General features: G+C 43.3%; 1 protein-coding gene across 2 annotated transcripts in view; it reads left to right on the top strand.

The window, feature by feature from the left end:
* EIF2B3 (eukaryotic translation initiation factor 2B subunit gamma) overlaps positions 1–14,105 on the top strand; it is a 92,716-nt gene that overhangs the window by 3,183 nt on the left and 75,428 nt on the right. The window lies entirely within an intron of this gene.

Here is a 14,105-nt window from a genome sequence, read left to right as displayed (position 1 = left end):
ATCAATGTACAGACTGTAACAAATCAAACTGCAAATGAGGTGTAAAGGGGTAAAACAAAATTAACAGAATTGTAGTTTAACTGAAGATTTCTGTCATGTGGAGAGCTGCACTCCATAATAACTCAGCTACTATTTTTTCACGTGTGTGTGCAGTAAGGAAGTCTCTCTGCATGGCAAATTTTGACCCAGGCCTTCCAGTTTTATTGCCTGATCAGAGCAGTCAGCCCAACAGGCTGGGTTTTTGGCAATGCAGGCAGTTCTGTTAGGGGAAGTCTGAGAGACAGTAGGAAAGTGTGCGGAGGTGAGAACATAGACTGTGTTGTTAGAGGAGGCAGTGTTGTGTTAGGGGTTAGAGAAGAAGGGAGGCAACATTCAAAACCAGCCATTTGCTTCAGTAAACTTCTGTGTGTGAATGGCAGCAATTGCTTCTCCCCTTTTTTTTTTCCTATGTCTAGCTTGACTGGCCAGAGAAAGGACATAGTGGTCTCTTATTTGAAGTAAGTCTGTACTAAGTTCTTGAGCAGATTGCTGCACTGTGTATTTTGGAGTCATTCCTCAAGCAAATACATACGGGCCCTTTACCTCTACAGGATGTGCGCTCTCCTGTGCAGCAGAGGTGAGGGAGCTGCATGGCAGGGGTAGCTGCCATGAAAAGCTGCAGTCTGTGGTGTGGCAGGAGAGGGATCTCGCTGCAGAATTAGTTTTAACCAGGGAAACAACTGCTGCTTGTGGCCATAGTTTGCTGGCAGGCTTTTTGCAGCCCGTGCCAAAAGCCTGATGAGGAGTTTAAACTGGTTGCTGAAACTTTTATTTGTCGCAAATTGAGTTAATTGCCCACAGACAGAAGAGCAAGTATGCTCAATAAAAATGAGGTAACGTGGCACAACGTGGACAGCTTGCCTGTGTGCAGTGCGAGTGACGTGCGGTGAAGCCAGAATTATCAGTGCTCTGTGAGCAATATGCCTAAGGCTAGCTGAACAAATCCCGAGCATGGAAACGTTGGGCCGCTCTGAAGCATGAGGTGTCATGACGTGCTGCCTTGTCTGGCCTTGGGCTGAATTCCACCACGGAGTGTTGCTGCTTGCTGTGCTGTGCAGCCGGTCTTTTTGCTGTGCTACACCTTCGCTAATAAGGTTTGATGCTGTGAAGTTTAGTTGTCAAAATTAGATTGATAGAATTGCATTCAGATGTAACGTAAGAATGCATGTGTGCAAAGCCTGTAACGGCTCAGAGGAGGTGGTTTTCGTTGTTCTGTTGCTTTCTCAGTGCTGGCATTCTGGGACGTGGGTAAGACTGTCCTGTGCATGGAAGCAAGCAACTGACTGCACCAGTCTTACTCTTTCCTGTTGTTCAGTGGTTGCATTCAATCACAAGGAAACCAATCAAGCTTTTTTTGCTGTTCACCTACTCTGTGCACATCTTAACTTCAGGAGCTGATACAGTAGATGAGTACCCTTTGCTGTTCTGGAACTCCTCCTGTTATTTTTGATTGTCTCAGCCAATATCAGATGGGTGAGGTACCAGCTTTATTAGGCATTTGATATTATTGGCCTGAACGTATCTTTTTCTTGCGTCCTTCCCAAAATAAAGACAACATGCTGAAATTGATTCCTTCAGTGGCTTCTTTGAGAATTAACGCACAGCCCTGTCCTGTTGTGTAAGGGTACGGAGCAGTTTGTGTGAGATCTTTGTGATAACAATCCATCTGTTCTTTCCCTTGCTTCCCTGTAGACAATCTCAGCCTTTCCTTAGGATGCCCTCGGTTTCAGGATCCTCCTGCAGTAGTTGTACATTGTGACAGTTTCCATGGCTGCTGTTTTAATGTCCACACTTTTGTGGCTTTTTTTTAACGTGTTTCATGTTATTGTTACTTTTATTCATTTGCACCCTTTAAATCCTTGGTTTTCTACTAATCTTTTGCCAGAATGCTAACGGGTACCTGTTCAAAATATGGAGATGATGGTGAAACTGTAAAGTCTTAATTATTTTCTTGTTTATATAGAGAGTTGGGAAGGGTAGAACACAGACTGTGTAGACTTGCTTGGTGGTATTATAATAATGCTTGTGTTGAAACTGCAGTTTTACTACCATGGGGGTGTTTACAGGTCTCTGTCAGCTCACAATCTGTGCTGGTGGGAGAGCCTGAACAAGTTAAACAAAGAAACAAACTACCTTTCCACGCTTCTGGTTTGGGTGACAGATTGATGACCTTGTTTGATTGCAAAGAGTAAAGGGAGCTTTGCTGCCTTGGCAAAAGAATGGTCTATAGAATAATTGTAAGTAAGATTTGGGTTTGCCTGTACCACTGAGTAAATTAGTGACAGGAACATTGATTTCTGTGCCTTCTGACTTCCATTTTTCTTGCAAATGTTTGCACATGCAAGTGTGCCAGAGTAATTCTGAAGTAATTTATTTAGTGGAAACTCAGTACTTTGGGAGCTATTGCCTTACCCACAGCGTGGAAGTAAGATAAGTCCAGCAAGGCTTGTAGGGTGCAGAAGGTGGCATTACAATAGATGTCTGATGCTGTCTGCCTGTGTGGCTTTGAAAAGCTGTGTGAAGGAAATGTTGCTGTATGTTCATGCCTTTTTCTGACAATCAGCATCAGCAATGACTTTGAAATTTCAGAACATGATTTTTGTGGATACGCTAACAAAGTCAAATCACTGAATTCTGTATTAAGTAAATACCACCTTATGCAGTGTTTGTTAGTAGAAGTAGACTCTGAAGTCTTTAGGCAGTATCTGCGCTTTCCTCTGCCTCTGGAAGGCGTGTGTTGTCTGTGCTTCTGTTGGAATCTTGTCTTCATTGATTATTTGCATTAAAAAATATCCTTTGTGACAAGTTATTTTCACCTGAAATGTAAAGCAAACTCCCTCCTTCAGGAGATCAGCTTTTCCACATCCTTTACTCTTGTCACTTCCTGGTTCTGCTCTCCTGGTTACCTTTCTTGCTTCCATCACTCACATGGGCTGTTAATTACATGTAGCCTTGACAGTCTTTGCTGGGGAATAACAGAATGCCTCTTCTACAGGTGGTGAGAAAACACCAAACTGACTATGGCTTTCAATTTAACTTTCCTCACTCACGATGTTTCATGTTTTTGAATGAGATCCATGTTAATGAAGTTTAGTAAATCAGTATAACTTTTCAGCACTGCTGCAAACTGGGAATGGCGCTGCAGATGTGACAGCAGGAGTAAAGGTGTGACGTGATAGCTTCCATGTTCCTGTTTGTTTTTACTGAGCATCCAAAGCTTGGCGACTGCCAGGGACAGAGCGGAAGGTGGGGAGAGTCTGTAAGAAATGAAGAAATGTGGGTTTTGTTTTGTTTCTTTTTTTTCAGTCATGCATAATTGCTTTCCCCTCGGTAACTGTCTCCAGTCCTTGGTTCTGGTTTTCATTGGCAAGCAGCACTGCCTGAGACATTCAGATGAGTTGTTCAATCTGAACAGTAGGGAAATTAGTAAGAAATCCTGTTTCAGTGACATTCTGATACGCTGCCTAGCTAGAAGAGGTGTCTTTGTGCTATCTGCTGCATGCAGTGGATAACGATGCTGTTTTGTATAGGCAGCTTATCTCTCAGTGATGATTTTTATTTTTGAAATATTTTGAGAATAGTCTGCCCGTTACAAAGGCTAACTGCTTTTGGTGTCTCACTAAATCGCACGTCATGTAATCCCCTCGCTCACTTAGGAGGGCTTTTCCTCTGTACCTGGTGTCAGTAAACATGCTTCTTTCCAAGTTGTAATGTAAAGTCTTCTGTTGTGTCTGTCAAGGCCTCCCTTGGGATCATTCTCCCCAGAACGTTGCTCTGTGACTTCTTCACTCCAATTTTATGTCTCTGTTTATTCTTGAAGGGCTTCTCTCACAGTTTAGTAGCCCTCCTTTGGGTGATTCACAGGATCGCTATGCAAAGCACAATGCCATGGCCTGCCATGTTACAGCACAGCAGCAGTGTCAAGAACTTGGTAGCACAGAACTCAGGATTTGGGGGATTGGTAACAAGAAATTTGACTGGAAGCAGATTTATGATGTCTCAGAATGTACTAGTTGAGTTAAGATGACAGTGAGCAGCTACGGTGTTAGAGGAGGTAAGTACAAGAGCAGAATGTATCAGGTATTTTTCAGTTGCAATGAGAAATTAATTGCTGAAGGCAGTGGGAAGATTTTTGACTGGAATACTGCACAGGTGTGGAACTTCTGTGTCAAATGTAGAGCAGACACTAAAAAGGAAGATAGAACATTCAAACTGAAATGTGACTGTGTTTAAATGTGCCACAAGAGAAGGCTGAGGGGCTGAAGGGGTAATCAAGACAACCCCCCTAGTTTTATACTGGAATGAGAAGTCTTAGTTTAGTTAAGAACAAAGAAAGTAATGTGACACCTGGGATGGCAGGAGGCGATTCTCTGACTCAGGAAACCTCTGTGAGAACTCTATTTCTGTGACCTTCTCTTTGTGCTATTCATCAAACTACTGGGGCCCTTTTGCGACTTGCAGGTTATTGGTGACAAAATAAGACAAAGGGGGTGTCAGTGCAGTTTAAAAATGCGTTCTTTAGGCATCTTTAATATTTAGCCTTTTTATTTCTGTGCCAAATTTTCCAGACCCTCACAGCTGCTGTCTGGCACCACCTCTTGGGCGGGGGGCCTCTCCAGGCGGCAGGTTGGGAAACCTGGTTAAATCATGGAGCTGCACTTCCAGCTGAGGCGGGAGGTGTGCCTGGATCAAGCATTTGTCTTCTCTGAATCTGTCTTATTTTCATCCTCTGTTAAGCATTTCTCTTCCTCGTGTCACTCAGCTGGACTCCAGCCAGTGATTAAACGGTGGCGTTCCAGCAGGGCGACAGCAATGGAACAATTTCACATTTTCCTTCCTTGATGAGCCCTCGGTTGTGTTAATGGAAGCCCTGACTAACACGCTGTGAGCTAATCAGCATGCCTTCTACTGCTATCGCTGGTGAGTGCTTGCATGTGACATGTTTCATCTCAGGTGGTCCACCTGGTTTTCCTAGTTTCAAAAAGTAAGATTTGAAAGTAACGCAGCTCTTAAAAAGCAAAGCAAATTCTATAAAGCTACCAAGGTGAAGAAGGTAAAAACCAACTTTGTTTGAACAAATAAAGATCGAAACTCCAGATTCTCTTGGTATGTGCATCTTTGGGAGCCATGTTGTGGAAAGTGTGATGTCACGGTGGTGGTCTGTCTGCTGTTGAGGGTCACTGATCCGTGTAGTCTTGGACGGCATGGCTCAGCGCTTCACTTCCTCTGTTGAAAAATCTCCTTTCCAAACACATGATGTAAGTAAGCTTGCTGTAACGGCTGGAAGGTGGAATCTGAATCCTTTTGGTACAGCTGAGCAGAGTGTTTGAGCACGGAAAGAAAGACCTCAGTGCCCATAATACATAGCTATGTACTTTTTGTACTGCGAGTGGAAATAAAATAATAATCTCTCTCTCCCCAAGACTCAGTTGAATGTTCTGTTTATCTGTTTGGAAGTAGTAAAAAGAATTGCATCTTTTTTTTGGCAGACCTGACAGAGAATACTGCTCACTGTTCAGAATACTGTCTGAAATGCAAATAAAAGCCGCCCTCTTGATGCTTTTCTGATTCTGCCTTTTACAATGGTGTCAGTGCTGCGTGAGAAAAGCAGCTGAATCGGATGGCAGCTCGCAGAGTGTGCAGCATCTTGTTTCCATCCCTACCTCCGACGCAGGCAAGGAGTGTGATTGAAAGCTACCAGCGTTGCAGTGCTGGGCAAAATTAATTATGGATTGCATGCCTGAGTCCCATTCCCAAAGCACAGCTGATTGTCTTAGTAAAAACAAAATCAAACAGCTGTACTGGCAGGTGCTCAGGCTGGCGCTGGTGCTGGGGGGGGTGATACAGTGCTGCCTGGCTGTGTGCTTGATGGATGTGCTCGAGACTTTGTTCTGATCTTTATTTTTCCTGGCAGGATGAGAGGCAGAGGATTCAACAGTTGTCGGGGTTTTTTTGGCTTTTTCTTTTCTTTTTAAAGTTACTCAGGTTGAGAAGTACGTAGCTAATTAAATTAATTATTTTGCTGCCAGGGTTTACTGGAACAGGGTTTAAACACCAAAAGTCTGAATGAGGCAATCAGCTCTGAAGGTTAGGCTCAGGAGTGGTCATTGGGCTGTTTGCTCTCTTGTACGCCGTCAGCCCATGAGGATGCCTTCTGTTATATACAGAGGCAGACAAAAATACATGAAGACCTTACGTGTTTTGCAGCAGGAGTCGCTGACCAGCCTGAGATACCTGTCAGTTTCCATCATTGTATCTCTCTCTGTTCCTCCTGTCTTCTAGGCCCATGCTCATCACATTGACCAGTATTTCTTATTTCCCAGTGGAGATCCATTGTCAGCATTTTTCCTGTGTTACAGAATATGTTTTCATTCAGACCCTCTGTGGTTTCTGATGAATTACGCGCAGTGAACGTATTTTAGTTGTAGGCATGGGAACCTTTTTGCACGTGTGTACAACTGAAATAATTTAAAAGCATTCTGGTAAAACACTGTTTTGCACTTTTTATACTTGACACTTTTCATATGCATTGATGTGCCTATTAAAGTCCTTTATTATCAGCTTGCTTTATCAGGCATAGGAAGCCTTCTACATTGATAAACTCAAGTTTGTAGTTTTCAAAAGTTGTTCTGTGATGAATACTTAAAGAAGCGATGAGTCCATGAGAAATGAACTTGTGCACCTTTTGTTTGATTTCCAAAGAGAGAATGAAGTATTGCAAGTGGGAAGTCTGCAGACTTCCTTCAGCTGCTGCCTGTCGTTGGCGCTGTCAGTGGAGAAGCCAGCACCTCTCCACGTCTGAGCCTCGAAGGTGAGATGTCCCCTGTGCTTGGCTGGAGGCACGATGGCTTTGGTGCTGTCAGTGTCACCCTGGAGCAGAGCAAGGAGGAGTTGCGTAGAGCTTTGTCTGGTGACAGCGCTGTGCTGTCTGTGTATTAAGTTGCCATCTGATCTGATGTTTTAGTCATTTTTGATGTTGTTTCCACCCTCCTCAGCCTTTCCTCATGAGAGAGGCTGCTCCGGTTTCTTACTTCCAAGGAGACGTTTTCTTACCATTCTGGAATAACGTTCCCTCCTTGTTTTCTGCAGCCTTTCCCCTTTGTTTCAAGCCTTGAAGGTTTCAGTGGCGTGGAGTCTTCTTGGTTAGGATCTTAACAGCCCTTCCTTCGTGAGTGCTTGGGTCTTTTCATGGCAAGGGTGGACTGTACAGCAGTCACAATTTCTCTACTGAAGGTGATGTTCATTAGTGAGCATTCATCCTCCAGAAGAGGGTATAAAATTGCTTAGATAAAACACAGATTCATGTGTTCACCTGGGTGCATGTTCTACTTATTGGCAAGCGTGGGAGGAAACAGATGCTACATGTCAACCCATGGAGTTACTTTTGAAGGGTTTTTCCCTCTCTGTTTCCGCAGCCTGGTGCAGAACCGTAATCTTGGTAACAGGAACAGCACCTCCTTTCCCAGAGACAGGCACTCTTGCTATGCTAAGCTTTTTTTTTTTTTTTTTTTTTTTTTTGCTACAGTTTGTTGAAAGCCATGGTGAAGATTGGTGGACGTGTAGGATGTCTGAAGCTTCGTTTTGCATTTTTGTCTTACCATGTTAACTGGCAAACCCGCTTAGGTTATGTAGTTTTTATTTGGTTCTGTGCTGAAAAAGGAAAAATAATGGTGTTCAAGTTTTCTTGAAGCAAATTTGGAAATTCTTCTGTAATGTAACTTCTGTCATCTCCTTTGGGAAGGTGGTTAATGTTCTGGATGGAGGTTGGTAGTGGGAAAAGCAGAGATCTCAGAGTTTTCACTGTATGTTTTTTATGCCACTTGCTGCACAAGTATCAGTGGAAAAATTGCATAGCTGCTAGTGGAGACAATAGTATTGAAGAGGGTATCCTACAGAAATATAGGATTCAGAACAGCATTTTTAGATATCATAGTATACCTTGTTTTTACAGAGGAAAAAAACCGCATCTGAACAAAGCAAGTAAGATTTGAACTGCATGTGGATATTTGTTCAGTGCAGGCTACAAGGAAGCAGCAGTGCCATTGAACTGTGTTTCAAAAGGGCTGAGCCTGTATTTTGCAGAGTTGAGTGATGTTCGGGTTTTCTATTAGAACAGAACTGGAACCGAGCGTTGTGTACTATCTTGGTTTTACCTTGGAAATCTTGTTTCATGCTGTTTGTTTATTTAAGGACGCACTGCTGTTAGTTACAGGATGGCAGGGCGATTCCTCAGGACCTGTGCTGTGTATGCTTGGTGTTCTTGTGCTACTTTGTTGCAGACTGCTACAAATTGTGATCCCGTAGTCTGTAAGGAGCTCTGCACGAAGTAGTTTCGGCTGTTACCCAAAGCTTATGGATGACTTGCTGTGTTTCAGAAAGAAGGCAAGTCTTCATTCATGCATTCTCACTGATGATGAATCTGTTGTACCAGCTGGTCACTTATTCCAGGTGATACTTAAAATACCTTTCTTTTTATTCCTGCATTTGAGCCACTGATGCCTGCCGTTTCTGCTTTTTGTTGTGGTGCTGAGCGATCTTCTGCTGTTTGGGTAATTGCGGGCTGTGGGCAAAGGCCATCTTTCTCTTCAATAACTTGAGCCAGTTGAGCTCCATTAGGACTACTTTTTATTATTATTGTTTGTGTGACTACAGCACCTGACTGCCTAAGGCTCTGCTTGCATTAAGCGTTAAGCCCGGGCTTGAGCTCTGGGCTTTGGCAGCAAGCCTGCTGCGCCGCTGAGATGGGAGCCCGGCTGCGGCGTTCTCCTTTCTGTCTGTGGGAGGCAGAGTCCAAGAGAGCCGCACAGCAGGTCTGGTCAGGTAGTCCTGGAAACCTTCCTTCCAGGAACGCGAGCGATGAGGAGAGAGCCATTTCTTTCTGGAGTGCTCCTGCCTGGGAAGAAGGGATCTGTTAGTGCAATACGTTGAGCCAGGGGAGAAGTCGGCTTGCCAGGCTCACCCTCTGTGAACTGGTGAATTCGGGGCCTGGCTTTTGGGATGTTTCCCTGAGCTTCAGCACGTGGTTCTCGTGAGTTACAGTGCACACGTTCTGGATGCCTTGTTTTAGATAGGGAAAGCCAATCTTCTCTGTTCACACTTGGATTTTGGACATAGACACAGGAGAGGATACCTGCCCTCCAGCAAATGAGCTCAAATTTTGTGTCAGTCATGCACACTGATCTGATGATGGCCAGATCTCTGCAGGTACAATGATAGCAGACTTCTAACAAAAGATTTCCATGACAAATACTGTGACAGCCTGCAGGGGAATATGGCATGTGTCTGGGGTGTAATGGACAGCTTTGCTGAGCATAAAATCTCCTCCTTTAGAGAATGCAGGTAGTAGAGCTGGCATCCTCTGTTGATTTAAGGCAGAAGTATGCTTGGTAAATGACTGGTGATGGAAGGAATAAGTTATTTAAAAAAAAAAAAAAAAAAAAAAAAAAAAAGCAGACAATTTTTGCTTGGTGTGACAGAAAAGGGGAACCAGTGAAGAAAGGTAACATGGTTGGAGGAGGAAGTGGGGAAAATGATTTTTTGACTACTCAAAGCTGCAATGCATGGAACCAAAGGAAAGACAGATTGCAAAGCTTGCACCTAGACCAGAAGGTGTGCTGTTCAGTAAGCATCACAGTATCAAAGTCCTGCTTTGAAAACATTCTTAATAAGCTCATGAACTTGCGTTCATCTCTAAACTTCTGCTTTTGGTTCCTGATAACTGTAAATTACCCTTTTCCACCCCACGTGTCAGTTTCAGCAACAGGGAAGGAGACTTCCTCCTGGGAGGAGACAGGATGCCTCGAGGGCTTGAATATCTTTCCTGTTCCTACCTTATATATATGTAAATTAAAAAATATTGATTTTGGATGGTAGCTCTTGAGATGCAAAGATAACGTAAAATGGGTGTTTTTGTTGTAAGATCCCATCTGATATAATGCATAGGATGAGCCGTGTGATAGGACTGGGGTTAAGTCTCCTCCCCAGCTCCTGGCATCTTTCTTCCAGCTTTCTTTGAGAAGATAAACAGTGATGCTGACAGGTTGTGTGTGTGAAGGCATTCGCATTGCCTTAAGATATCCTCACCTGATGAATTCAGGGCCATCCAAGAAACAAGAAGAGACTCCCTTGGCTCCCAAATTGGTTTTTATTTTATGTTTATTTTTGGTTTTGGTGTGGCTTGTTTTTGTGTTGGTTGTTTTTGGTGTTTTTTTTTTTCCTCTTTAAAGTCTCTTTCACCTTACCACCATCTTTCAAAGAAAAAAAAAAGCTTTATTCCTTCTTTTTCTGAGGAGAGATTACTGCTGGATTTCAGGCTGAAGGATGCTGTGTTCCCCTGCTCCATGTCTTTAGCAGTTAGGAAGGTGCTAGCCTGCAGCAAGCTTGCTGTTGTAGGGTGAGTGTGCTGAAGGGAAACGCTTCATGTCTGTTAAGAAAGCACTAAATCATGCTTTTCTTCTGAATCTTGCTATCAAGGGCATTACAAAAGCAGGGTGGGAATTCCCAGCCAAAGGCGGTCATTTCTGTTGGTGCTTAACAAGATCCTACAGACATCCAAATAAAATAAAAAAAAAAAAGAGGTTCCCTGCTCCAGTTACAGGAGCAGCCATAGAGCTTCAAAGAGGTCACAGGTGTGGAAATTGGAGGACTCTTAATGGAGGCTGAGATAAAAAGGGATTCTCTGAAGCCTTGGATGTACGTTTTCTGATCTGAAGAGCGGTGAGTAATGCAGTTGCTCCGAGGTACCCCTGGCTTTGCCTGGGAGCGTGCTAACAAGCAATCAAAATGTTTGCCCACAGCCAAACTGTTCTCTCCCTTTCCAGTCTTTAGAATAATAAAAGCATTACACACAAACCCCACTGTTACTGCAACATATGGGTGAAGTTCCAGGCTATTGTGTTGAGAATTCTCAGTCTCGATTCCAGCAGTAATTATAACTCGTTCCTCTCCCGCTTGCTGTATGGTGAACACCACAGGAAATGATGCAGAGTTCTCTGTGCGTGTGTTAACTTAGGCTGAGCGCAGGCACAAAGTCTATCTAATCTCTTTATTTTCTTCTTCTCCTGTCAAAACTTCGACATATAACACTGTGCAATTGGAAGCTGCTAGCATTTGACTTCAGTGCTTTGTCCATGTTTGGTTCTGTTAGAATGTGGTTCCACTGCTTTGCGGATACTTTGCTTCTTTTCTGTTTATAATGCAATCTGACGTTTGTTTTCCTCTTTTTCTTGAGGCTGATTTTGTTCAAATTAGAGATTTCCTTGCAACACATGTTTCCTCATTTTTCTAGTCTGCAGTTTTTGAGGCCTCAGCAGTTGAGGCTACAAGGTCCTGCCCTTGTCTATACTTGACAGAAAAGGCATAGTGAATACCATTTAAAAAGTCAGCATTTGCTGCCAGCTAGCTGTGGTAACCCTGATATCTCCTGTTTGAACAGAAGGGGTCCAGCAATCATAACTGAACATAAACGTTTTTCATGCTGCCTTTGTATGCAGGGTGTGAGAAAGTCCAAGGCTTTTTATTTGTGCTGTATATTACAGCATATAATTGCATCCATCTTTTGATCTGTGGTATGAATTAGCTCCATTGAAAGCATGTTTTCTATTTTTAAATCGGTCATCTTGAACTGAGCTCTTGAAACATTCTGCCTTTTGGTTTTGTTTTTGTGTCGATGTTCCATATTGTGCTGGGCTTTGTATAATTGTTGACACGTTGGCTCCGAGTTCTTTCTCTGCACAGCTTTGCTCTGTTTTATGTGACTCTCTTGATGTTTTATGTTAGGCCGAGTCCGTAAGCTATCTCACCTCGCATTCTGGGCACTCCTGACGGTGCTGTGCCATTACCCAGTGTTAAGAAGGCAGAGCTGAGCTCCAGGTTGCTTACTGACTGAGCAGAGTGTGCAGTGTGGGCTGAGCTGGGCCCAGGGCTCCTACCAGGGGCACCAGGGCTGGGTGGTAAAGCACCTCCTCGCAGCTCACATCGTGGGTGGGATGGAATGACCTCTATAGGAGCTCGTTCCTCTCTATTGATTGGATGCCGAGTCTGAATTCCGACCTTGAGTGCATAAAGTGCAAACCTGAATAAATCAGTAGTAAACAAGAGGTTACCTATCAACGTTGGCAGATCTGAAAAATGACAGAAATTTCAAGCATTGCTTTCATGCCCCGTCCATCAGATGGTCCTTCTTGATTTAAGAGCGCTGCTTTGTCCTCCCCCCAGGTTGTAACAAGTGGCAGAGCGCTGTTAGTAAAGATCTGTGCGTGCCTTATTCTTCCTTTGCAGTGGTTCTGCTCGGGGTGTGGACTTGCTGCTTTTTTTAATCAGCTCATGTTGATTCTTATCGTCTGTTTGTATAATAGTTGAGGGTTGATGTAATCATTGTGAGATGTATTTCATTAAGGGATGTGTGTATGTGTGTGTACTGAGGTGTTTGCATAATTCATGAAGTCAAGTATGTTCACATCCCCCTTTGTTAGCACAGGAGAGCAGGCAGTGAGCACATACCTCTTTGTATCAGCAGGGCATTGGGAAGGTGCACCGTACTTATATGGTACGGATAGAAGCTGATACTTAAAAAAAAAACCACAAGCTCCACCATTTATTTTTTCAGGGTGGGCGTAGAAGAAAGAAAGTAAAGAAAAACACACACTTCTGCTAGGGTTCTAGGATAGTTTATTTTTTCATTCAGCCATTAGTTTATTCGTTCAGGAGTTGTACACTGGAAAAAAGTGCATCCATTAGACAGTGAGGGCTTTATTTATGAGGGTGGTGGTGTTTCAAGGGGGAGGCTGTCAAGTCCCAAAAGAGCCTTTCATGGTGTATTCTCAGCATGCTTCTGAGGCCGCTGCTCTGCTCATCAGGAGGAGAGGCAGAAATGTGGGCTTTACAGAGCAACTGTGTGTTTCACTGGTCCCTGTGCTCACTGACGTTTATTTACATATTGGGAGAGTAAATGGGTAGAACAGATGGCAACCAGACATTTGGTGGTTCTGTTCCCGTATGCTCCTCAGGGGTCTTGCATTCAGTTTTTGCAAAAAGCTTGTCCTATAGTGAGGAGAAAAGAAACAGGAGCCTGTTCGCAGCTATGAAGCGCTTGTTGCATTTTGCTGCAGTGACAGATTCGAGCATTTGGTAGATTGTGAAACAATTACAAAATTTGCCTTACAAGTCCAACTCCTTAAAGTACATCCATCGATGTGCCTCTGAACATCTCTTATATTATTATTCCTTTTTTACACCGTTAGAGTGGGTGCATTTAGATCTGGAGGCAGAGAGCTATTCCCTCTGCAAATTGAGTTTGAAAAGCGTGGGTCTCTTTCAATGGCTCTCACATACATTTTGACCTCTTCTGAAGGTACTGTAACTCATTCATGCTTGTGTAAAAATGCAATATCTGAACATTTTTGTAGGATTTTTCAGGTTGTTCAGTATATGCTTCTCCACAATGTACGGGTATAAAACGGAAGATATCTTTCTACAGCAAGTCAGATCTATTTTCCTTTCTTTTTACACTCAGGGATGTCAGTGCAGCTCTGTTTCCAGGATGCTAGGCAGCTTGCATTTGTGGTTGGTTGGATTTTGTTCCAATGTGTGTGTGTTGCTTGTTTTAGAGAAGTGATAATTAAAACACTTCTCTTGGGCAAAACCATAATATAGAATACATATTTTGCAACTATGTTAAAAGGGGAGATACAAGTTAGGTTTTGGATGTGTGAAGTTTCTTAACCTGAATATTACTGCTTCCTGTAAAGCGTCCAGGTGTTACTCAGTAAGGGAGGGGGAAAGCAAATGAAAACCAAAGAGCTTGACCTTCTGTGCAGCATGCCAAATCAGCAGCTCCCATAGTTTGTGACACAACGAATTCCAGTGACTTATTGGTAAACACGTGAAGCTGCCTAGCATTTGTAGGAGAACCTGTCAAATAATGGAAATACCAGACCTCCCTTATCTCCACCTACCGTGCAGAATCTCCTAATATTAGATAGATTGTAAGGCAGAACTTGATCCTTTATGAAGAGAGCAACTGTGATTGCAGCAAGTCTTTGCTAATGCCCTTTATAAAAGATGAA

The sequence above is a fragment of the Centrocercus urophasianus genome, unplaced genomic scaffold, assembly GCF_019232065.1.
Source record: "Centrocercus urophasianus isolate 14NV4802_14NV808 unplaced genomic scaffold, USGS_Curo_1.0 seq_18, whole genome shotgun sequence".
Taxonomy (NCBI): Eukaryota; Metazoa; Chordata; class Aves; order Galliformes; family Phasianidae; genus Centrocercus; species Centrocercus urophasianus.
Note: the sequence above shows the minus strand (reverse complement) of the source record. Positions and strands in the feature narration are given on the sequence as shown.